Source organism: Mauremys reevesii, linkage group 2 (assembly GCF_016161935.1).
Source record: "Mauremys reevesii isolate NIE-2019 linkage group 2, ASM1616193v1, whole genome shotgun sequence".
Classification (NCBI taxonomy): Eukaryota; Metazoa; Chordata; order Testudines; family Geoemydidae; genus Mauremys; species Mauremys reevesii.
This window is the reverse complement of record NC_052624.1, coordinates 9,105,485-9,128,406: the sequence shown is the minus strand read 5'-3', so window position 1 is coordinate 9,128,406 and position 22,922 is coordinate 9,105,485. Positions and strand designations below refer to the sequence as shown.

Below are 22,922 nucleotides of genomic sequence, written 5' to 3'. Positions count from 1 at the left end.
ACTAGAGCTTGGCAGTGATTTCAGAGCTCGCCTGTCCCCGTGGCAAAGCGTTGCCTAGTGCATCCCCTGCGGCCACTGCAAGAGTGTTCCCTGCAGTGCATTGCCCACTGGCCTAACCGGATGGAAGTGCCGGGGTGACTTCTGCTTCCCCGGGAGAGACTCTCCCAGGATCAAATAGGTGTCTCCGGTAGGAAACATTTCCCGAGATTTAACTTTCCCTTTTCATCCTGTCGTTCCTGGGCTTTTCTCCCCTTAAGATTAAGAGGAGCCGGCTTCCTCGGGCCTCCATGAGAAGGAAGGAAATCTGGGACTGTCTGTACATAAAAAAAATACAGGGCAAGAGAAAGATGAGTCAGAGCCTGCTAAGCAGCCTGTCCGTAAGTTCACAGGGAGGGTACGACCTTAGCTAACCCCTGGTTGGCGCCCCTCTCACCCGAATGCCCTGAAGTTATCCCGAATATGCAACGATATTTGGCTTGGCGTACTCGTTCCCTCCACCCCCTGTGTGTTTCCCGTCTCTCGCTCACCCTGCCACGCTCACATAACCACGCATGCAGCGTGGAGCTATGGATTGTTCCTCGGCTAGCGTGAGCGTGGAAGGATGGTTATTGCTGGCTCTGAGCCGGGTCCCCCCTCCCCAAGGCCCTGCTGCAGCTTGGGACTCGGAAAGCAAAATGCAAGCAGCTGGACTGATCCAAGGGCTGCGGGCTCCCTTCCCATCAGTTGGCTTTGTCCACGCTTCCTCTGGGTCCTAGAGGCTGCCGTGTTTCCGGGCCTGACCTGCTGGGTGTTCTCCGGGTCTTCGCTTCCATGTGGTAAGGAGAGGAAGAGTCAGAGATGGTCTGGGACAGACAGTCAGAGAGGGTTGCACAGATTTGAGCGGGGGGATGGCTTGGAAATGCTCTCACAGGTAAAAACGAGAGCTGCAAAGCAGAGGTGAGTGGATCTTGTGGAAGAGCCTTGAGGGTCACCAGGTCTGTGCCCTTCCCCTCCGCCCTTCCCTTTGGATCCAGGCTTTTCTAGTTCGTTTATTATTGGCCGTCCCAGGGCATGGCGCTGCTTTTCAGTCCCTTTGGAGATGGAAGCTGGGAGTACTTGGCACCTTTGACAATCCGCCCTCCAGTTTTGCTGAATTGGGCTTAAACTCCCACTGATTCCAGTAGTGCAGGGTGGGGCCCTGAACTCACTGCTAGTGTGGGGGAGGGAGGGTGGTGGTGGTGGGGGAGTTGGAGTAGGATTTAACCGAACAGTTCTGGCTGCCCATTTCAGCCTGGCTGGTGGAGGAGCACTGGGTCTGTGGGTGCAGATCAGGGACTCTGGAATGTATGCCAAGCTGCCGGCGTTTTCAGAGCGTTTGTTTGGTTCATGCTAGTGTGATGGACTGGGAGCAGCTCTGTAATAACGTCTGGGTTTGACATGTTCTGTCTGTTACTGCAGTGTTTACTACGGGCATAGAGCGAGTGAATAGCAGGTTCGGCAGGAAATGCAGGCAGGTAGCCCAGATAACATCATCTTTGCAGACACCCGTGTCCTCCTTCTTGATGGCCTGGTGCGACCATGTGGGGAGCTCGCCAAACTGGTTTTGGGTCCCCAGGCCAAGCATGGGACCTCTGGCTGGATTTGAAGAGGCCACAAGGATTTGCGCTAGGGGAGGGGGGTACAGGGAGACAGGTTGTTGGGGAACAGACTGATGCCCGGTGGTCAGGGCCTGACGTAGGATATCCCTGCGCAGGCCTTTAGGTGAGATAGACATATGTGGAGGCCTTCTGTTGCTTTACAGACCTTTGCTCTTATGACTTGCTTTGTTCCTGTTGTTGAGATTCAACGATACTTGGGTTTCAGGAGGTTGTCTCGGGGTCACGGTATTTACCACTGGTCACAGACTCCTGAAGGAACCAACCACAGGTGTGCAATCCTGCTGGGTGAGCATGGTGGATCTACAGGGCGTGATAACCTGCAACATGGTCTCAGAGTGGGAGAGGCAGGACTCCACAGAGGCACAAGGCCTCTGACTGTGTGTGTGGGGGAGTGCACTCAGAGAGACCCGGGAAGGCATCAGAGATGCAGCTAGCCCTGTAGTCATGATGCCAACAGTAGGCCTGGCACCACACAAGCACAGTATTAAGAGACAACCGCTGGCAGCAAGAGCTTGCCACTGAGGCAGGTGTGACGTTATCTGATTAAAATATGATGATGCAAATCAGCCTGTAACGATCCACCCCCACTCTCAGCTGGGGCCCCTTGTGACTTGCCATTTCTAGAGCTCACAAGAAAATAAGACCCAAGAGTCTCCCAAGTGCCTAGTGATTTGTGGGTGCCCCATTTGAGATGCCTTTAAAGAGGACTGGTTATCAGAGAGGGGTGCAAAGCACTATCTGGAAATCAGGCTCCTTTAAGATGTCTCATGTTGGGCCGAAATGATTAGTCCCTTGAGAAAATCTTATACGCACGGGCATGGTGAATTTACTTGTCTTGCTGTGTATTTCCTAGTTGCTACCATGCACTGATACCAGACAGCTCCCCTCTGTGCTCTGCATTCAAGAAAAACTCCCACTGGTTCAGTGTGTGGTCTTGAATGTGGCTTTGCCTTTGATTCTTTAGCGAATGTATTTTTCCATTCTGCAGGTTTCCAGTAGTAAACGGACTTTGGCCCCATGTCAGGCCGATATTCAGTAACTGGGCCTTTGCACACTTTTTGTGCATCTGCTTTCATGCATGCTGCTATACGTGCATTTGCAAATTGGGAATTTGGGGAGGCCAGCTAGGCATCAGTCCAGCCTTCTGCATACCCATTTCCTTTGCAGGCTTGGGAGCGTTGGTGTGCAATCCACACAAGCAAAGCATCTTTCTCCCTCTCTAATGACTGGTCTGCGTAAGTCCTTTTGCTCAAACAGCAGAGGCTGATCTGAATAGGGCGACCAGATAGCAAGTGTGAAAAATCGGGACAGAGGGTGGGGGGTAATAGAAGCCTATATAAGAAAAAGACCCAAAAATCCGGACTGCCCCTATAAAATTGGGACATCTGGTCACCCTAGCTCTGAAGGATCTGGGTTCAAATCCTGTTGTCAGTCCAAGCATGGTCAATTACACATGCAACTTCAGGGGAAAGCAAAATCAAATAGAAATGTTTTCATTTTATTAAATTTTTTAGTTAAATAGTTTAAACCTTCACCCCGCAGCACTGGCAGCCTAGTACAGGACATGGATACAAACAAAACGAAACTGCTCAGTCTTGTTTCACTGTCCAGTGCACAAAGAAAACTGCCCCACTGATAAGTAAATTTTCCAGTGCGGTTCCACTCTGAAAAGTGACCTTGTGAAAAAGGTATCGGGGGAATCAACATTGATTGGACCAGATTGTCAGCTCCTGTCAGTTGGCACAGTGCAATGGGAATCACTGGAACTACCCTGATTTTTTGCACCAGCTGAAAATCTGGCTCATTATGTCTCTGTGACTCCAGATCAAACGTGTTTAGTTTACAAGTGAAAAAATGCTTTGTGAATAGGTTTTAAATTGCCAGGCCTGCAAGATGTGAAAGTCAAGCTGTGCTCTCTCTAGCACGTGCAGCCCCGTAGGTAGCAAAGATTCTGCAAGCCAAATGCTCTGTCACGCCTGTGCTGACCTGTTATTTGTTTTCCAGCCGCACAGAAAACGTGCTAGGCGCCTCACCGGGACAAGTGCTGTCACGGGCCCTACCTGAAAGAGTGCTAACTAAATTAAACACTGCAGATAAGGATCAAAGACAGGCACACAAGTGCCAAAGTGAGACAGAGGTGGCACTGCCTAGTGGAGAGGACATTGGGTCAGGACTTGGAAGACCTAGATGCTGTTTCCAGCTCTGCCGCTGATTTGATGTTTAGCCTGGGGCATGGCATTTTATCTCTCTGTGCCTCTATTTCTTTGGTGCAGGGCCTGGCTCTTACTGAGTGTATGTACTGCGCCTAGCACAATGGGGCCTGGTTTCCAATCGGAGCCAGCCTCTAGTTGTTACCATCATACCAATGTTATATAATACCAAAGATACGCTGGCAGTCAGCCCACATGGTTACTGAGTCAGACCTGTGCCCATGGTGACAATTCAGTTCTTTGTTCCTTGTCTTCCCCTTCTCATAGGCTTAGCCACAGATGTGAGTTTTCAGCAGGGATCTGACACACAAAGGAGGTGGCTTGACCTGAAGACTTGGTTGAAAGCCTTCCAGTCATAGAATCATAGATTATTAGGGTTGGAAGGGACCTCAAGAGATCATCTAGTCTAACTCCCTGCTCAAAGCAGGACCAATCCCCAAATGGCCCCTTCAAGGATTGAACTCACAACCCTGGGTTTAGCAGGCCAATGCTCAAAACACTGAGCTATCCTTCCCCCCTGAGGAAGTCACAAGGGGGCGGTGTGGAAGTGGGTATGGCGACCCCTGTATGAGGCTGAGATGAAGGGTATTGAGGCTGGCTTGGCTGGGGAAAGGAGGGAAGACTCCATGGAAGACCAGGTGGGAGCTGGAGGCAGGGGCTACGTGACATAGGGCAAAGACAGGAAGAGTGAAGCCGAGTGCCATGCAACGGGGAGCCAATGCGGTGACTCCATGTTGTTGGGAGGTAGGCCATGGTCGCCGTGATGCGCAAGGAAGCAGCAGCATTATGGATTGTCTGGAGAGGCGGTCAGTCAAGTATCAATGACCTGAGAGAAGGAGATGTAGCTGAGCGATTTGGCCATCGGGACAGGGAAGAAGAGGCAGAGTTTAGAAGTGTGGAAATCAGTGACCTGATTTGTGAGGGGGCCTGGAGAGGAAGGAGTTGACGACAACGCTGAGGTCCTGAGCCTGGGTGGCAGGTAGGACACTGGCATGTTCAGCCGGTGGGGAGGCTGGAGGAAGTGGAGCAGGCATGGGAGGGAAAGCTGATGAGCTTGGTTTGAACCATGTTGAATGTGAGATGATGATGAGCTAGGTGAGGAGTGGAGGTGAGAGGTAGATTTGAGGGTCAGCACAAAAGTGCAAGCAGGTGAGGTCACCCACGGGTAGGGAGCAGGTGGGGGCTGAGAACCAAGACCTCTGGGATTACTGCAGCACGGGGGAAGAGGAGGAGGAGGAGCCGCTGAAAGGATGAAGGGCATAACACACAGGAGCCTCCCATCCACCCCCACTGTGCCCTCTAAAGCCCCCTGGAGCAGATCTTCAGCTGCTCTTCATGACCATAGCCCTACTGACTTCAATGGCACTGGGGCCAGTTTGCACTAGCTGAGGCTCTGGCCCTCTGGGTTTAGAAATGTTCCTTTGTAACAGTCTCCTCTCGAATCTCTCCCATCACTCTCCCCTGGATCCAGCTCGATGCAAACTGCTGCCTCTCCCCTTCCAAGCCGGCACCGTCTGGCTCCCTGTGCTCCAGGAGAGAGAGTGCTAGCGTTGTCCTCTTTCACCCCTCTTGGTTTCAGTGCTCACGTGCCTGTTACTTCAGCCGGGCGAGGCTGTTTTCATATCATTGCCTGCCACAGTAAAGCTACCTGTGCAGTGGTCAGTAGTAAGACTGCTTAGCGCTTGTATTGTTCATCCCCAAATGCTGTAGGAAGATAGGGTGACCAGATGTCCCGATTTTTATAGGGACAGTCCCAGTATTTGGGGCTTTGTCTTATATAGGTGCCTATTACCCCCGACCGCCTGTCCCGATTTTTCACAAGTTGCTATCTGGTCACCCTATATGAAGATTAATGTTCCCCAGGGGTAGGTAAGGAAGCAGCGTGATGGATATTTTACAGATAAGGGATCTGAGGAAGGCAGGCTTACAGAGGCTCCAGCGGCAGGCTGTATGGGAGCTGGGGCTGGGAGTTCCTGGATCCCCGTTTCCTGTGCTTGGATCACATCGGATCCTCTGAGGGGAGGGAAGAAGAGCGGGGAACCCCTCAAAACCAAGGTGTAGTAATAATGCGGGGCTGCCATGAGCATGTCTGTTGGCCAAAGCCTTCGCAGCCCATCAGCCCGCCTGTGGCCCAGCCACCGCTGAAGGGTGACGGCGCTACACCCAGCGGGTTTCGCTCACTGATCAGAAAGGTGGCATGGGTGATAGCTAGGGCTGCTGATTTGGCAGAAATCACAGCGCCCTCATGGAAAATTCAGTCGGAGTCACGGGGTCTGTGACTGCTCTGCGAGTTCTGATAAAAATACCCTGACAGAGGAGGAGGGACCGACTGCTTCAGCAGCGCCCCCTGCCCCGGCAACCTTAATCCCAGCCCCGTGCTGAGGGGAGAGGTGGCCCGGGGCGGGGAGGGCTGGAGAGTGAGCCTGTCCCGCACGCACTCAAGGCATGGACAGCAGCAGCTCCGGTGTCCCCCTGGCTTGGGCCCAGCTCCCCACTTCGGGTGTTGTGACTCATAGACTTTAAGGTCAGAAGGGACCCTTCATGGCAGAGGGGCAGCTGGGCCAAACCTGAGTGGGGCTGCGATCCTGAGTGCCAGGTCACAGCCCCTGGAGTGGGGAGCCGGCCCAGGCTTGCCAGACAGGAGCCGTAGGAGCCACCGCTGCGGGGTGAGTCACGGACACATGCCAGATTGAAAAATCTCACTATTTGTGACTCTCTTCCCCACCGTAACATACTTGCAGACCTAATGATAGCTCTGGGGTCCCTCAGCACCAGACATTCAGGTCTCTAATCCACTGGGTTTACAGAGCCGCTCGTCCTACTTGTCACGGTGATACCATCACAGAAGTTGGGCTGAAGTTTTATTCAGCTGTGGTACATATGAAATACCAGGCTGCACCTAACTCCTGTTGATTTCAGTGGGAGCTAAGCGCCTAAATACCTTTGAGGATCTGGGACGACTTCTCCACCTGAGACATCTTAATAACTTTCCCAACCACGCAGAAGGAGTTAAAGACAGGGTTAGAACTTGGGATGCTCCCAGTACCTAAGAGCTGTTTCCAGGTACATTAGTGAAATCTGGTGTTTCCAGTGAGGGAGTCCGGGTGCCTAGATTGGATGATTGGTTACAGATTCTGTTCATGCCCATGCAAATGTATCATGTTTCCAGGATTTTCATGATCCTTTCAAGGTTAGATCGAATTGGCATCAGGAAAGGCCTGCTCAGCAAGTTTGACATAATCCAGGAGCGGAGGGTGAATTTACAGATCAAGAGTTAAGAACAAAAATAATACGGTATCTTTTCTTTTCATAAGGCATAGTATGAAAAAAACATTAACTTTCTCTAACCACAAACGTTCATTGGACATGCCATCATTGCAGACAGAGTCACATAGGCTGCTTCTGGAACAAATTTCTTGTGGGAGGAGAAAGTAATTTATTGTCAGAGGTGATTCCTTGGTTGAATCCCTCAATCCTGACTGTTCGTTGGTACATATTCATAGGGAACCAGTTGCCATGCTGTCTATTTGCTAATGAGGCACTCATTGTTTTCTATTGAGTACAGTGAGTGATGATTTGATCTGATTATGTTTTTAATAATTTTCCCCCTTTTAATATTGTTCTGGCAAAACCTGATTGCAATTTTTTTGTTGTTGTATCCAGCACTCAGGGAGGCAAACTGGCCATAGAACCTGCTGTTCTATTCTTGTTTGGAAAAACAGAATAAAAAATTATTCTTAATCTAAAAAGAAAAAGAGGAATAGATTTGTGGGGTTGTCGTTAGATGCTATTGGCCAATTGATCTGTTAGAATCCATGTGATTGCTTACCAGATAAATAATTATAGTTCCTTTATATAAACAAAAATATTTTCTAAAGAAATGTTCTGTAGTTACATTGAAGTGGTCAAACTCAGTGTGAGCTTATGTTTTAACTAGAGCTAGTTGGAAAATTGTTTGGGGTGTTTTTCAGTGAAAATTTGAAAGCTGAAAAATTTCAATTTGGAAATGCTTCTGCAATACCTAGTGATTTCCTTCCCCTAGCTAGGCTGAGCTGTATGGTCTGACTGCATTTCCCAGGATGTAATCCAGTCCTTTTAGAGAGAAGAGGTGGTGTATCATAGGAGTCCCTGGTTGTGGTGTATCATGGGAGATGTAGTCCAGCTGGGAAGCCTGGCAAATCGAGGAAAATGGGGACATGAGGCAAACAAACTACAACACCCATGAGTCACTAGCAACATAACCAAATTCAAGTATTTTGGATTTTGGCTGCATTATTTAGGTTTTCAGGCTTCAATTTATTTCAAATGTATTTTTCTGGTGGAAAGCAGACACTCTGCACATTTAGTTTAGTCGAAAACCCTATTTTCCATCCACAAATTTTCAACCAGCTCTAGCTTTAACTTAAAAATAGCAGAGAGCGTCCTTGGAGGTGGGTGAAACAGTAAAGCAAGGTATTGCTGAGACCAGATCTCAACGCGCTCAAGCGTCTTTACGGGCAGCACAGAAATGTTGGAAAAGCTGCTCCGGTTTTCATCCTTTGCCAGAACACCTGTGGATGGTCCCTTGTCACTAGACTTACTGGAGATGTTGTGAGGCTTCCATGCAAACAAAGGCAGGGTCTGAACCTGAGTTTCTGAGCACCCGCAGCTACCCCAGAAGCTGATGAGAGCTCCGAGGGCTCTAACCTTCCCGTGATCAGGACCACTTCTGCGTTTCAGCACTTGGAACTATGCCCTGTGACGATAATAAACACAAATATCCCTTGGCTGAAGGATGTCCAGAGGGGCACATACCCTGTGATGCAATAGGACTGGCCAGGAGGAGTGAGGGCCTGTGGCTGTGATCTTATCTCCTCCATTTCCATGTGCTGGCGAGCTGCAGTTATGCGTCTGCTCTTTCTTGTGGCTCGTTTCATAATACATGCTGGCGGCTGCTCTTGCTTTCTGCAGGTGGCTTTAATAACTCCCTCCCACCCCTGCGGGTTGAATGTATTAAACCCTTCCCTCCTGCCCAAATATTTAAAGTCTAACATTGGTCCCCATCAGAACAGAGTTATTAGGGTTCCTGGGAATAGCATTGCAGATCCGGGGAAGCCATAAAGTTTTGACGGTGGTGTCAAGTCAGGCCAAGGGGTGGGTGGATGAGAAACTGGCCCAGCTCCCTCCAAACAAATTGCCAGCAAAGCTATTAGCTCCAATGCAGGAGGCATGGTGATCTCAGAGGTCACTAACTGCCAGTGAGAGATGCCAAAAAAACGCTTGCCCTGGTTCTTCCTTGCCTTGCCTTTTATTCATAGACTCAAGCCAATGCCAAGCATTGGGTTCAGACCCTGATTTAGTTTTGTCTGTCCTGCAAGGTTCCTGTTTGAATTCGTTTGCAGCTAGTTGGGCTTGAGTTGGTGGCACTGGATTGGGAGTGCCCCAGGACAAGGGAGGGTGAGTAGACAATGAAAGTCACGGCACTGGTATTTTGGGATGAATTAAGCTGAGCTGCACCGGCTGTATCTCCTAACAATAAATAAGTTAAAAGTAGCTTCTCTCCTCCCATTGTTTCCATGACCTGTATGGGTTCTGGAGATTGGAATCAGTGTCTCTCCAGGTCATGGTGTGGTGGGGATTTGTGGATTGATGTTAACACTGCTCCGGTCCATGCTGTACTTGCTCTGTGGCTAGAGAGCTCTTTGGTCTCTGGGGCTGTCAATCCAGGCACTGATTTTGTGTTGGCGTTGCCAGAGGCTGGTGAAGTCCATTGCATAGAACACAGCTATATTCTCTCACCTGTGAACGTGACGGGAGGGTGCTCCAGCCAGCTTCCACTGCTTCCCCAGGGTTGTTGCTTCTCTTGAGTCAGACTTTTGGTTTATGGACCGGATGGAGGTTCCCTCGTGCCAGGGTCGCCGTGTTCCTGCCAAACTGAAAGACGAATCAAAAGCAGGAGACGGAGGCATAACAAGATCAGTGGCCAGAAAACGAAGTCAGTAAATTCCAAACTAGAAACAGGACCCATTATTTTTTTTAACAGTGAGTTGCATTGCCCGTTGGAACAGGTTATCGGATTATCCCTCTCGTGGATGTATTCCAAATGGAGTGCAACGTCACAGAGAGCATGAAAGCATCTGATACCAATAACGAGCAAATCTGCTGCTGAAAAGCAAAGCTTAGGTCATTGGCAGGACGCAGCTAAGACGCGTGTTGTCATCACTGATTCTGGGATTGATTAGAGCTGCCTGGTGGGGTAAAATACGCACATGGGGTTACGGATTTCACGTATGCAGAATGAATTTGTTAAACTTAAAACACAGCCTCCACTTTGGGGGGACGCTTGGTCTGCGGAGCTGGCCTATCGTCCCTGGCTAGCACTTCCGCCAGTGATGCTTCTCTAATGAGTGCATCCACGAGAACTGGAAATAAAACCAACTGGATGCCTAGCAAAAAGGGAGGAGGTTGACAGCATGTGGGTGTGTCAGAAAAGGAGGGAAAGCAACTGGGGAAACGGTTAGGTGAAATCCCTGTGTTGAGCAAGAGTTAGTCACAGTCAAGGAATAAGCTTGGCTTGTCCTGGATCATTGACAGTAGAAGTCGTTGAGAAGCGAAGGCCTTTTCCAGCGAGAACTGAAGTGTGAGGTTAAGCAAACGATGGTGCAGCATCACGCTAAGAATGGTGGTTCTAGCATGGGACTGGAAATCAGGACTCCTGGGTTCTCTCCGTAGATTTCCTACTGACTTGCTAAGGGTCATCACCTTAGGCAGGTCACCTAACCTCTTGGAGTCCGGTTTTTTTTTCATCCGAAAGGAAAAAGAGATTACTACAGACTTGGGCCTTTCCAGTGTGTTTGGGGTCTCTCTGTTTTAAACAGGGACTCAGTGTTGTTCAGTGGTATTGACCCTGCACACAGCAGGGAAATCTGCATATCAGATGGGATTTTCAAGGGTCTAGAGAACATCTGAGGGGTGTTTTGTGCCTATGGGGGAAGTGTGATAGAAGTGCAGAAGTCTTTCATTATCATTGCTGCTTTTTCTGTTCACTCATCCAACCCTGATCTCCATTCAGTCACTTCCTGCTCCCAGCCAGACCCTGATCACTAACTGATTACAGTGGTCCCTGAAAATCCCTGCCCAAATTAGACTGTAACTCCCTCCGGTGCTGGGCCTCGTAGTTTCCACAGCACCATGAACACCGACAGCACTGTACAAATAGTAACAGCGCAACTGTTCCTAGACCCAGCATTGCCAACCCCACACATTCAAAAATTGCCAGCTGGACTTCCAGTAATCTTGAGGTTGACTTTAAAAACCATGAGATTTTTTTAAAAAAGTAAATGTTTAGGGGTTTTACATTTTTCTTCTGGTGTTTGAACCTTTAGGGTTCATGTTTTCACACTTCTCTTTGCAACCAGAAGGCCTAGAGACCTGTCTTTGTTTTTAGATGAAAGCTGAGGTTCTTGGGTATTAACATGAGTCCAGGATCTGGGAACTTTAAGAGACTATTGTGAAACTTGCAAGAAAATGTCAAGAGTTGGCAGCACTGTGGGCATCAGAAAGAATCTTTCGTTGGCCATTGATCAAGAAGAGAGAAGGAAGTATTTATTTCTAACACGCGGCGCATGAAGTGAATCATCCCATCTCCCCTGAGTAAATGAAGCACAGTGGCACCGGAGTGAAATGTAACACTTGGAGAGCTGCTCTTTGCATAGCTCTGCTGTGTTTCCCTTTGCAGAGCACAGCAAGGAGCATGCTGGGGCCAATCTGAAGCTTACAGATGAGTTACCGTGATGCTCCGTGATTTAGTGCTGGGGTGCTGTAGAAATACAGGAAGTCCCTGAGCCTTCTCTGTCCTCTGAAATATTGCCCCGCTGCAAATTGCAGAGCAGGTGCGCTGGGAGAAAGCACATCCAAACTCTTCGCAGCTGGAGGCTTGTTTGAGGATGTAAGGGCAAGATCCTCAGCTGGTGTAGCTCCATTGGCTGTGCTGACTTGCACCAGCTGAGGATCTGGCCCTTATGCCCTCAGCTGGGTGGTGGGGGCTGATATGTGAGTGAATTACGGTAACCCAGAGTTGAGTAAGAGGAATGGAGGTGTGTGGTAAGCTAAGGGTCAAGTCTTGCCAGGCCAGGAGATCTCTGGGGAGGCTGGAGAGAAGGTCACGAGGAGCAAGGCAGTACTGAGATGGCTGCAACTGTGGAGGTCGACTTATATTGGCATCACTTGCTTGTTAGTTTCATCCTCATTCAACTGGAGGTTGGCTTATACGTGGGGTGACACAGGTCCCTTCAGTAAGGTAGGGTCCCCCCCACATAGCATTTCAAGTGTTTCCCTGGCAAGCAGTCTGCACTCTAGATTCTAATGAATTCCTGTTTTAGTAATGACACAGTGCCACGCACAGCGCTGTCCAAGTAACGATCATTTAAAAAAAAATACAGTTTATCATCATAGATAGATCCACAGATCTCACCATGGGTCTGCAGCCTGCTTGCAGCTTTGGGGGCAGAAACCAGAGCTGTCAGGCACTGTCAGTGAGACCTGGCACTCTCCTGAAGAGCCTGCCCGTCTGCTTCTGCCTTCATAAGCTGCAGTGGGGTGGATGATGGATGCCACCCTGGCTCTTTCCCTGTCCCCCTAGAGGGCAGTAGAGTCTTTCTTTAAATCGACCCCAATATTTTCAAAACAATTTCTTAGTGCGGTTGGGCTCGGATTGTTTTTTAGTTTCTGGTAGATATAATCAGACTCAGGTATTTTGCTTCCATCAATAAGGGCCTGCTGCTTCAAGCTTCCGGCACGTCTTCCCTTCCTGTTCCATGCCCGAGGCCGCTAATGGAAAATGGGCAAGAAAAGCTTTGTTCCTCTCCACTTACTGAGAGTACTGGCCCTCCATGTGGCCATCCCCTCGGTCTCCTTTGTACGGGTCAGAGTGGAGCCAAGCAGCCGTGGAATGGGTTGGCCTGGCCTGTCCCCGCTTTCTGGCCCTCGCACTCAAGCTGCTCAAGAGATGATTTTTGTACCCACCAAAAATGTTGATGAAAAAGTTCGAGTTGTGGAGTTTAAAGCCAAAAAGGACCCCCAGATCTTCTAGCCTGACCTCCTGTAGCTCACAGGCCACCACCACCACCCAATACCCGCACACTGAACCCAACAACCGGAATGAGACCCAAGTGTTATCGCCCACAGAAGGCTATTATGTGCCACAGGAAGGACTGAAGTGCCCAAGGCCCCACATGAAATCATTAAATGAGATGTACCCAGATAATCCTGGCAGGCGCCCTGCATCCACACTCTGCAGAAGTGTTTCATTGAAAGCCTGACAATTTTTCTGACCAAAAATCGAAATTTTTTCAGATTTTTGTTTTTTTCCCAACAACTCCCCCCCCACTGAAATTTCTGTTTTGACCAAAAAGCCATTTCTTTTGTAACCCCCTTCCCGCTTCAAACATTTCAAATGAAAAAACTCAACCTCTGCTTCAAATGTTCTTCTGTCAAATATAGACGGCAGCGCGGCATAGTGGATAGGCACTGGCCTAGGGGGAAGAGGGGGTTTCTGTTCCCAGCTCTTCCACTGCACTGCAGTGTGACCGTGAGCTGTTTCCTCTCCCCTCCCTGACCCCTTTACTCATCCTTCCTATTTAGGTTGTGCACTGTTTGGGGCAGGGATTGTGTCTTATTACGTGCTTTGCAGAGCATCAAGCAGGAGTGCTTCTAGGCATTACTGTATTGCAAATAATAAACCGTAAAGGGCCTCAGATCAGGCCCACCCAGCACTGTCCTTTTACTGGCATATGAGAGGGTCTCGTGCTCTGCAGTGGGCAGCGCTGGTTGTCAGTAGCAGATTTGAAGGGGATAAGGAAAAGGCATGATGAGATCCTTTGGCAGGAAGCTGGCGCTTCAGACTAGAAATAAGGTGCAAATTTTTAACAGCGAGGGAAATTAACTATTGCATAAGAATAAGAGCATAAGCAAGGCCAATATAGGTCAGACCTAGATGTCTGTCTAGATGTCTCAATAGGGCTGCAACCTTGGCACCCAGCAGGCAATTCACCATGTGGTTCTTCCCGTCATCACAAACCCAACTATTTATATTTCTAATGATCGAATCCCCCTATTACCTGTCTCTTCCTAATAATGGGGGTCCCTTCCCCTGAAGGGGTATCCTCAGTGCGAGAGGATACCATGACATCATCTGGAAGGAGAGTCCCAGATATAGGATCATTTCCTCCACTCCAGCTTGATCTTCTTCCTCAAGACTTCTATCCTCCCAAACAAGGCTGTCAGTCTGGGGGTGGGACCTCTCTGCTGTGTCCCAGAAAGTCTCCTCTGTGTACCTCTCTGTCTCCTGTAGCTCCTCCAGTTCAGCCACTCCGGTCTCCAGAGTCTGTACTCGGTCTCTGAGGGCCATGAGTTACCTGCACCAAACGCACACACCTGCTCACAAGGCAGGTAATCGCACATGTTGCATTTGGTGCAATAAACTGGACAGCCCCCACTCTGCTGCTGGGTTATTTTTACGCTTGCAGGGGTCTTTGTTTGTTTGTTCTTTTTTGGGGGGGGGGGGAATTATTGGCCTAAATTGAGAATATGTTTGTTAGGTATATCTGCCTCCCTCGCAGAACTCCCCTGTTTGCTGCTCCTGTTTGCTAGCCAGCCATTGGAATGACTTATCTAGGAACACCGTGGAGCCTCCATGGCTTGTGGTCTTTAAGTCAAGACTGCCGTCTCTCTAAAGGAGTTGCTAGAGCTCAAACAGGGCTTGATGCAGAAATCAGGTGAGGTTCTATGGCCCGGGTTATGCAGGAGGTCAGACTAGATGATCACCACGGTCCTGTCTGGCCTTAGAACAGGGGTTCTCAAACTGAGGGTCGGGACCCCTCATGGGGTCGCAAGGATATTACGGGGTGGGGTTGCGAGCTGTCAGCCTCCACCCCAAACCCCGCTTTGCATCCAGCATTTATAATGGTGTTAATATATTTAACAAATATTTTTAATTTATAAAGGGGGGGGTGTCACACTCAGAGGCTTGCTGTGTGAAAGGGGTCACCGGCAGAAAAGTTTGAGGACCGCTGCCTTAGACTGTATGACTCTAGGAATAGAGTTGCTGCTTAAATACCCTATGCGGTACTAGCTGTGGACCGGTGGCAGCAGTAGCATAGCTAGTGGGGTTCAGTGGAAGCAGCTGCTTCCCCTCAGGGTGGCAGGCGCGGGGCGGGGCACGGCCGGAGGAGCCGGGGGGGCGTGGCTGGAGGAGGAGCCAAGGGGGGGAGGGGGCACGGCGTGGCCGGAGGAGCCGGGGGCGTGGCCGGAGGAGGAGCCAAGGGGAGAGGGGGCACGGCGTGGCCGGAGGAGCCGGGGGCGTGGCCGGAGGAGGAGCCAAGGGGGGCACCTTTTTTATGTTTGCTTGCGCCACCTGCTGTTAGAACCTGGCTACGCCACTGAGTGGCAGACGCTTAAGATGGAGGTTTTTCTCTCTTGCTGGGGGTGATTAGACCCCCGTCTGGCACCGCTCCAGAGCGGCAAGACACATTGTAGGGTTTAGGGACCTTTACTATTCAAAAGGAAAGGAAAGTACAGCTAGAAAGGGAACAACCAATTATACTGGTCTCCAGCCTCGGGCTGCTACTAAACAGCTGCAGCATGACTACATTTTTCCAGGTGATGCCTTGCCTTAGGCAACAAGAAATACAACACCTTAAATCATCCTAACCAGGGCTGATAATGAGTTAAATAATGTGAGTCGGCGTGTTATGTACTGTAATTGTGTAATTGCCTTTAACAGGTGTGTGGGTTTGGCAGGCAGAATGCAGCACCTTTTGAGAGACCGCTGCGGGAACTTGTGCTGCGCCCTGTTCTCTGTCCAAGAACATAGAGGAAGCTAGGCCAGCTGCTCTTCAAGTGAGCAGCAAAACCCCCACTGACCTCAATAAATCCATTCTGGGGCTGAACTAGGAGCCTTGAGTGAAAATGTTCCCAGGCAGGTGGCTAAAGAAACCAGACTTGACTCATGAGGCTGAGCAACATCTGCCGTATTTTCCATTATTTTCCATTAGCTTGAGAAGTCGCTATTGATTTGTTCCGATGGTTTGCTGACCCTGCTGGGCAGAGGTGCGGGGGATGAGAGGATGAGTTATCCCAGTTGCTTAACAACACAGATTTCATTCAGGAAAACTGCCCTGCTTACAGCGTTTTTTTTCTTTTGAGTCTTCATTTCATGGATGCAAAAAAGACCAAACTTTTGGTTCTGAACTCTTTACCGTGCCAGGGGCCCTCTCATTCTGCAAGGTATGTACTTATGACCAGGGGGTCAAGAAGACAATGCCATCTTCTGTAACAGTGAGAGAAACCATGCTGGATAAAGTAGCCACGTAACTTAGCACTGAAGTGAAGTGTGTGTGAGGAGAAAAATGGGAAACGTAGCCTAGTAAAAATGAGAAGCTAGTATACGCTGTGACGTCCTAGCGTTGGGTGTATGAGCGAGTGATGTCATCCTGTGGGCTACTTGTAGACAAGGGATATATTACTTCTGTCTGAGGTAGCACAGTGCAGTGGTTAGGGGGCTAGACTGGGACTTGGGAGATCTGGGTTCAACTTCCTGCGTTATCACAGACTTGCTGAGTGACATTGGGCAAGTTGCTTTGTCTTTCTGGGTCTCAGTTCCCCACCTCTAAATAGACAAGGCGATTAACCATTGGCACAATTTACTAAGGGTCATGGTGGATTCTCCATCACTGGCAATTTTTAAGTCAAGATGGGATGTTTTTGTGAAAGATCTGCTCTAGGAATTTGGGGGGGGGGGGTTGCGTTCTCCGGCCTATGGGATGCAGGAGGTCAGACCAGAAGATCACAGTGGACCCTTCCGGCCCTGAAATCTAGGAATCGATGACAAAAGTGAGGGTGTCATGGTTACAGGGCAAGCTGCACTTCCGGCCCCCCTAAGGGCAGCGCCTCAGGTCTTGGGCCTCTTGTCCTTTTCCTGTCTGCAGGTGGAGTTCCCCGTTCTTCCCCTCTCAGACCATGATCTGGTGACACCACCTGAATGTTGCTCTGCAGGTCCGACTGGGTGCAGGCACCCACTTTTCTTCCCTTGGGGAGCCAGTGACCTTAAAACCATGTGCTTTTTATTTAACAGTAGGAACAAGCACTAGAGGAAAAATGATTTTACATCAACAAACCAGCCTATACACATCTATCTTACCTAAAGGCCTACCATCCCAGAAGGGCTTCCTGGGCTAGATTCTCCAGACACGCCCAGTGGGTTCCTGGGTCTGATTGTGGTTTCCGCTGCACTCCCCAAGACACTCTCTGTCCTGTTAAATCTTGCCAGCCTTCTTTGTTCTACAGGAGGCTTATTCAAGTCTTCGTGAGCTTTGGCCCGTGCTGGTCGATCCAGTCTGGTAGACTTAGTGGGGGATTGAGCTAGCATCACTGGGCTAATAGTCTTTGCACTGTCCCTTTAACAGTCTTCAGTGTCAGATGGTAGCTGTCTAGATCATCCTTTCCTTCTTCCCTCTACTCTCGACTGAGTGAGAAAGACTTAAACCCAAACACAGAAAACACCATCCCAATAGCCAGGCCCAACATGCAGCAGTAATAAATTCTCACAAGGCAGTTCCATATTCACTAGAGGGAATACTACATTCCCTAATTTACAGGGGTGTTGTGAGCAGAAATACAGTAAATAGTGCGAGGTTCTCAGATACCCCAAGGATAAGGGCTGCATAAATGCCCAAGGGCTAGTCTACGTGGGAAAGTTTTAGCAGTTATCCAGGTATCGTTCTACTGGTATAGAACAACCCCTCCAGCGTATGGCTGCTCTGTTATTCTGCTATAAAAGAGTTGTTTTCAGTTTAATTTACACGCTGTCCCAAGCAGCATGAGCTAAACTGAAAAAAAAAAAGGAACTCTTACACCAGAATAAGTGGTGTACTGGGGGTTACACCAGGATGGCTATTTCTGGTTAAATTCACACCTTTGGTTATATAGAAAAAAACTTTCCCATGTAGACCGTCCAGGGATGGATAGATACTGTCACCTAAGGGTGCCCTGAACTAATAAAGGCCTGTAATTTTTATCTCCTAGAACTTTAGGACCAGTGTTCTAGCCCCAGCTCCCCGTGTGTGTTTTAGACAATAATTGTTTCTCGTCTGCAGCCTTTGGGTTTATCTCACTGTAATGTGTGTGGGCGCGTGTACGGTGCAGTGCTTCACTGCACTATGCAGGCTGGCTTGCCGTATCGAACGCTGAGCGCCGCTGAGGTTCTGATCATGCTAAGCTCAGAGACGCTAAGTGGTAGCAGGGGAGGGAAGCAGCTGAAATCGCTACAAGCTCATTTGGTTCCTTTTGTGGTTTGAGGAAAGAAGCCAAATTGACCCTCAGGTCTTTTACTATGAATTCCAGCTCTTGGGTTGAGCAGGAGGAACACTATCCCTGCTGCATGCCTGCGGTGATTGGTGCCGAGTGCACGCTGGTTCTCTTGTGACTTTCCCCAGACTTAGTGTAAGAAGTATGTGGTGTGTGCCCGGTGGTGCCTTTCCCCCGGATCCCATCGAGGAGGAAGGAGCATAGCACTTGCATGCTGCTGCTCTTGTCTAGTTGTTCGGGGCCCAATTCTCATTTACGCCAGTGCCCCTTGGCACCGCTCTGGCAGTGTATAGGAGTCTTCAGGTGGGTGTAAGTTTACTGTCCTTGTAAGGCCCCGTTTACACTGCCAGTGTGGGGCCAAGAGGGCGATCGTGTAGATAAAAATCGTGCCCTCGGTCTTCAGAGCTGCTTCTGAAACAGACGAGGTTTGTGTGGAATGTGCTCTCTGCTCGCCATACGCCCACATAACCCCTGTTAATTCCCAGCTGGAGGGGCTGGGCTCCCGCAGCTGGAAAATCACGCTGCCCCCCGCTCAAGCGATTAACGAGTCGGGGGAATGTAAACATGCGGGACTCACCTCTGTGGGGCCTCCTGCTGGTCGTCTGAGGAATTAGTTCTTTTCCAGCCTCCGGAGCGCCCTCTGCAGGGCCGGTGTCCCACTTGTAGCTGGCTCCATGTCCCTCCCAGACCCTGGTGCCCCTTTACCCTGGGGATGCCCCCTGGCAATACCCCCACCAGTCTCTATGGGTCTCCCCTCTCTGGGAAACCCTCAACCCTCTAATCTCCACCTTGCCTCAGTCTGGGCTTCTGCCAGTCATCACCAAGCCCCCCGCTCCCTGGGGCAGACTGCAGGGTAAAAGCCACTCATCATAGGCAAGGGGGTTCGAACCTGCTGCCTTCCTCTGCCTCCCAGTACCTCTATGGGCCTCGGACCAGGCCCGGCAGCCTGGGGAGTTGCCAGCCTGGAGCTCCCCAGCTCCTCTGGCTCTCCCCAGCGCTACTTCACTCCCAGTACCCTTCCTGCAGGCAGCCAGGCCCTGCTCTCTCCCAGCCTGGGGAGAGACTCCTCTTGGGGCCTCTGGCTCACAGCCTTTTTATACAGGCCAGGTGGCCTGATTGGGGCGTGGCCCGGCCGCTTACCCAATCAGCCCAGCTTAGCAGCTCTCAGCCACAACCTTCTCCCAGGGCTGACTTTAACCCTTTTTCCGCTGGAGTGGGGGAGCCGCCCCACTACAAGGAAAAAAATCTCCGTCTGTCCATCATCAGAACCATTTATAACCTTGCTTATAAATGTACCCTCCAGGAGCTGTGTGGAAGGCCCTGCAGTGGGAGTTCTGTCAGCTGGCCACAGACTAGGACTGGAATGCAGAACAAACTGCACCCACGCTGCCCTGCCAGCCAACATGCTCTTGAAAAGCCAGGACGGGAGGTCAGTCCTCAGGGCCCATTCAGCTCTTGGAGGCTGACAAGGGTCAGTGCTCTGGATGACTCTTTCCTCTGCAGGGAGGGTCTTGCATACCCGGACGCTCTGTATACCTGGGAATGTGGCCACATCATGTGCTGCTCTCCAACGGAGAGAGGTTTTATTTTAATTCTTTTTAGCATCCCAATGCAATTGATGCCTCACTGAACTGGTGGCTGAAAAACTCCTAGCTCTTAGAAGAGCTCACCAGGTGACATGGGAGATGATCTACGACTTGGAGTCTTGGTCGGTGCTGCCTTGTGCATAGACATTGAACTGAGAATCAGGAGACCTGAGTTTCTATTCCTGGCTCTGCGGCTGGCTTGCTAGTGACTTTGGGCAACTCGCTTCTCCTCTGTCCGTCTCAGCTTCCTCATCTGTAAAAGGGGGATATTGATACTGACCTCCTTTGCAAAGGGCTTTGAGGTCCATTGATGACAAGCGCTGTGTCAGTGCTGCGGATTGTTACTATTTTATTTAAATCTGGATAGGACGTCTCTCTAAAAGTAACACCCTAGCATAGCCGCAAGTTACTGGGCTTGATTCAGGAATTACTGGGCGAACTTTGGTGGCCTGTGTTATACAGGAGGTGAACCTAGATGATCACAACAATCCCTTCTGGCCTTTCCACCGTGAACGTGAGCCATTGGCTTCCTTTGGATCTCTTGTGGTTTGGTTTGGTTCTCCCCTTGCTTTACGGCCAACGTGCCTCAATTTTGATCTGGAGGCACTTTCCCTGTGCCAGTTCATTCAGTCTCTTCTGTTCTACATAGGTTCTTAAACTGCGCTCATCACTGTAGTATCTGAATGTCTTCCAGTCGTGCATTAAGCGACTAACATCTGTCACATGTTGTTTGTTCTCTCAGCCTCTCCCCGGGGGAGAAGTGTATGCAGTTTTTGTAATTTTTTTTTTAATACAGATACCTGTTGCTGTGTTTTATATTAGAGAAGGCGAGGTCTAAGAAATGCGCCTCGCACTGGGAGCAGCAAGTGGTGAGGTTTGTAACGGCCCTTAGTTTGAGGGAGCTCATTTCACAGTCTCAAACGAGCCGCTCAGAAAGCTGTGTCCTGCAGACAAGCTTTATCCTGATCGTAGAGAGTTCCACTGTGCCAGAGGAGCAGCATTGTCGACTATGGTCTTCATCGTGGAGCTTTAGATGGACTTCCAGATATCCAGGGCCCAGGCCATTGAACGCCTTGAAGATAAGGAATGAAACCTTGAAGATTGAGTTGCTCTTCTCCCAGTGTAGAGAGCAGAGGACAAGCTGGATGGTTCATGGTAGTCTGTGTTGCTGAGGAAACATACTGTGTTCTCTACTAGTTGGAGTTTCCTAAGCACTGAAGTTTTCATGCCCAAGTATATCACATTGCTATAGACCAGCTGAGAGGTGATGGAAGCGTGAATAACTGAGGCTAGGTCACCCTCTGCCAGGATAGGACCGAGCCTCAGAGCCAGCCAGAGATGATAGAAAGCATTACTCATGGATGCAGCTCTGTGAGAGCTCAGCATCAGCAAGGAATTCAGGAGTACTCCCAAACCACGGTCTGAATTGACCAGTTGTGGGGGTGTTTTAACCAAAGGAGACTGCACCATGTTGGCAGCAGACTTTTCAAAATGCTTTCCTCTGCCCACCAGCATGACCTCTGTCTTGCTGAGTTTCAGCTTCAGTCAGCTGTTCTTCCTCCATGAGCTGATCTTGTCCAAGCACTGGGCCTTCTTGGTGGCAGTGGTGTGGTCACAGGTGGTGAAGGATTAGGTAGAGCTGTGTGCTTCTCCAACAGCAAGAACACTGCACAAGGCAACTAGCCAGCTGTGCAATGCTGTGCTCCGTGGTGGTGAAATATTTTCTTCCTGACCCTGGTGGACAACAGCTTCCATCCTGAAGCATGAAATCTGATCACCTTGATCTTCTCCTGCATGATTGTAAAAGTTATTGGTCATAAGAATGACTTGGCCTTTCTTAAAACAAACTAGCTGTAGTATTTTACTGGCTCTCCTGCAACAGTGAGTTTCACAGGGTGAGTAGGTGGCGCGCCTGTGTGTGTATTTCCTTTATTTGTCCTAAGGCTAATGAGTAAAATTTGAAAATGTCTTGTTAGGCTTAAAGTCACCAGTTCTTAATTGAACTGAGTATTTGGGCTGTTTCTCTCTCACACACACGTACGTACATACGTACTTACCAGGGAGATCAGTGCCTTAGCGATACCTTGTACCTGGGGCAGGGAAAGGGTTCATCTTTCCAGTATCTGAAATCTTCATCCAGAGTTCTAGGTCACTTACATATTCTGACTAAATCTCTCCCCCACTGCCCCTCTGCCAGGACCACAAGAAGCTGGAAGGTAATTGCCGCTCACAGATAACGGCTGGAATTACTTTCGCTGGGAGCCCATTGCTGCTTGTGTTTCTCAGCGCAGCTGTTAGGAGGCGTCTTTAATCCACGGCTTGTGAATAAAAAGCACAACAGTTCTAATAACTGAGATTAGTTAGTGCTGCATGTTGGGGGAGGGGGGCAGCAATCCGGCATGCATGCCTCTCTAGCAGCTAGGCCTAGATTCTCCTGGGCATGCTCTTATCTCATGACTTTATTATGGTGGATTTTTGATCAGTTGAAACAAAGAACCAAGGAGCTAAAGCTATAAAGTGCTCTGAAGACAGCAGGCCTGACTTATGCTAAGGATGCTTTGAGCCACTCCAGTAGCATAGAGGGAGCCTTAAAGTGGTTGGAACAAGCTCTCCTCTGGTATGTAGTACCTCTCTGCCAGCCCAGCTCACAGCCCCGGCATCGGAGGAAAGGGCTGGTGGAAAATTGTCCATCAGAACTGTTTAGATGGAAAATTGGGTTTTCAGCTAAACTCAGGTTTTCACAGAAACTGTCTGCTTTCCACACACACCTTTTTTTTTTTTTTTGGTCAAAAACTCAGACCCAAAAATTGACTGAAAACCACAAATGGCATCATGGGAGATGTCATTAGACCAGGTAGCCCAGCCTAGAGAGGAGAAATAGGACCATGAGGTAGCTGAACTACAACTCCCATCAGGCACCAGGGCAAGATATTTTGAGTTGTTGCTTTTTTGCCAAGGAGTCAAATTTTTCTGTTGAAAATTTGGGGTTTTGGAGAAAATGATTCTTTTTTTCCATCAAAATTTTCTGTAGAAAAAAGCCCATTTTCTGACCAGCTCTTAACTAGGAGGCAGATTGGGGGCATGGTCAGAGAGCACTGCCCCAAGACTGTTCTAGTTTTCGTTCAGCCCCTAGGCTGTTCTGCCTT

At 49.6% G+C, this 22,922-nt stretch overlaps 1 protein-coding gene across 3 annotated transcripts in view; it reads left to right on the top strand.

Moving 5' to 3' along the window:
- Positions 1–22,922, top strand: part of ZBTB47 (zinc finger and BTB domain containing 47) — a 91,448-nt gene that overhangs the window by 35,131 nt on the left and 33,395 nt on the right. The gene's annotated exons all lie outside the window — the stretch shown is intronic.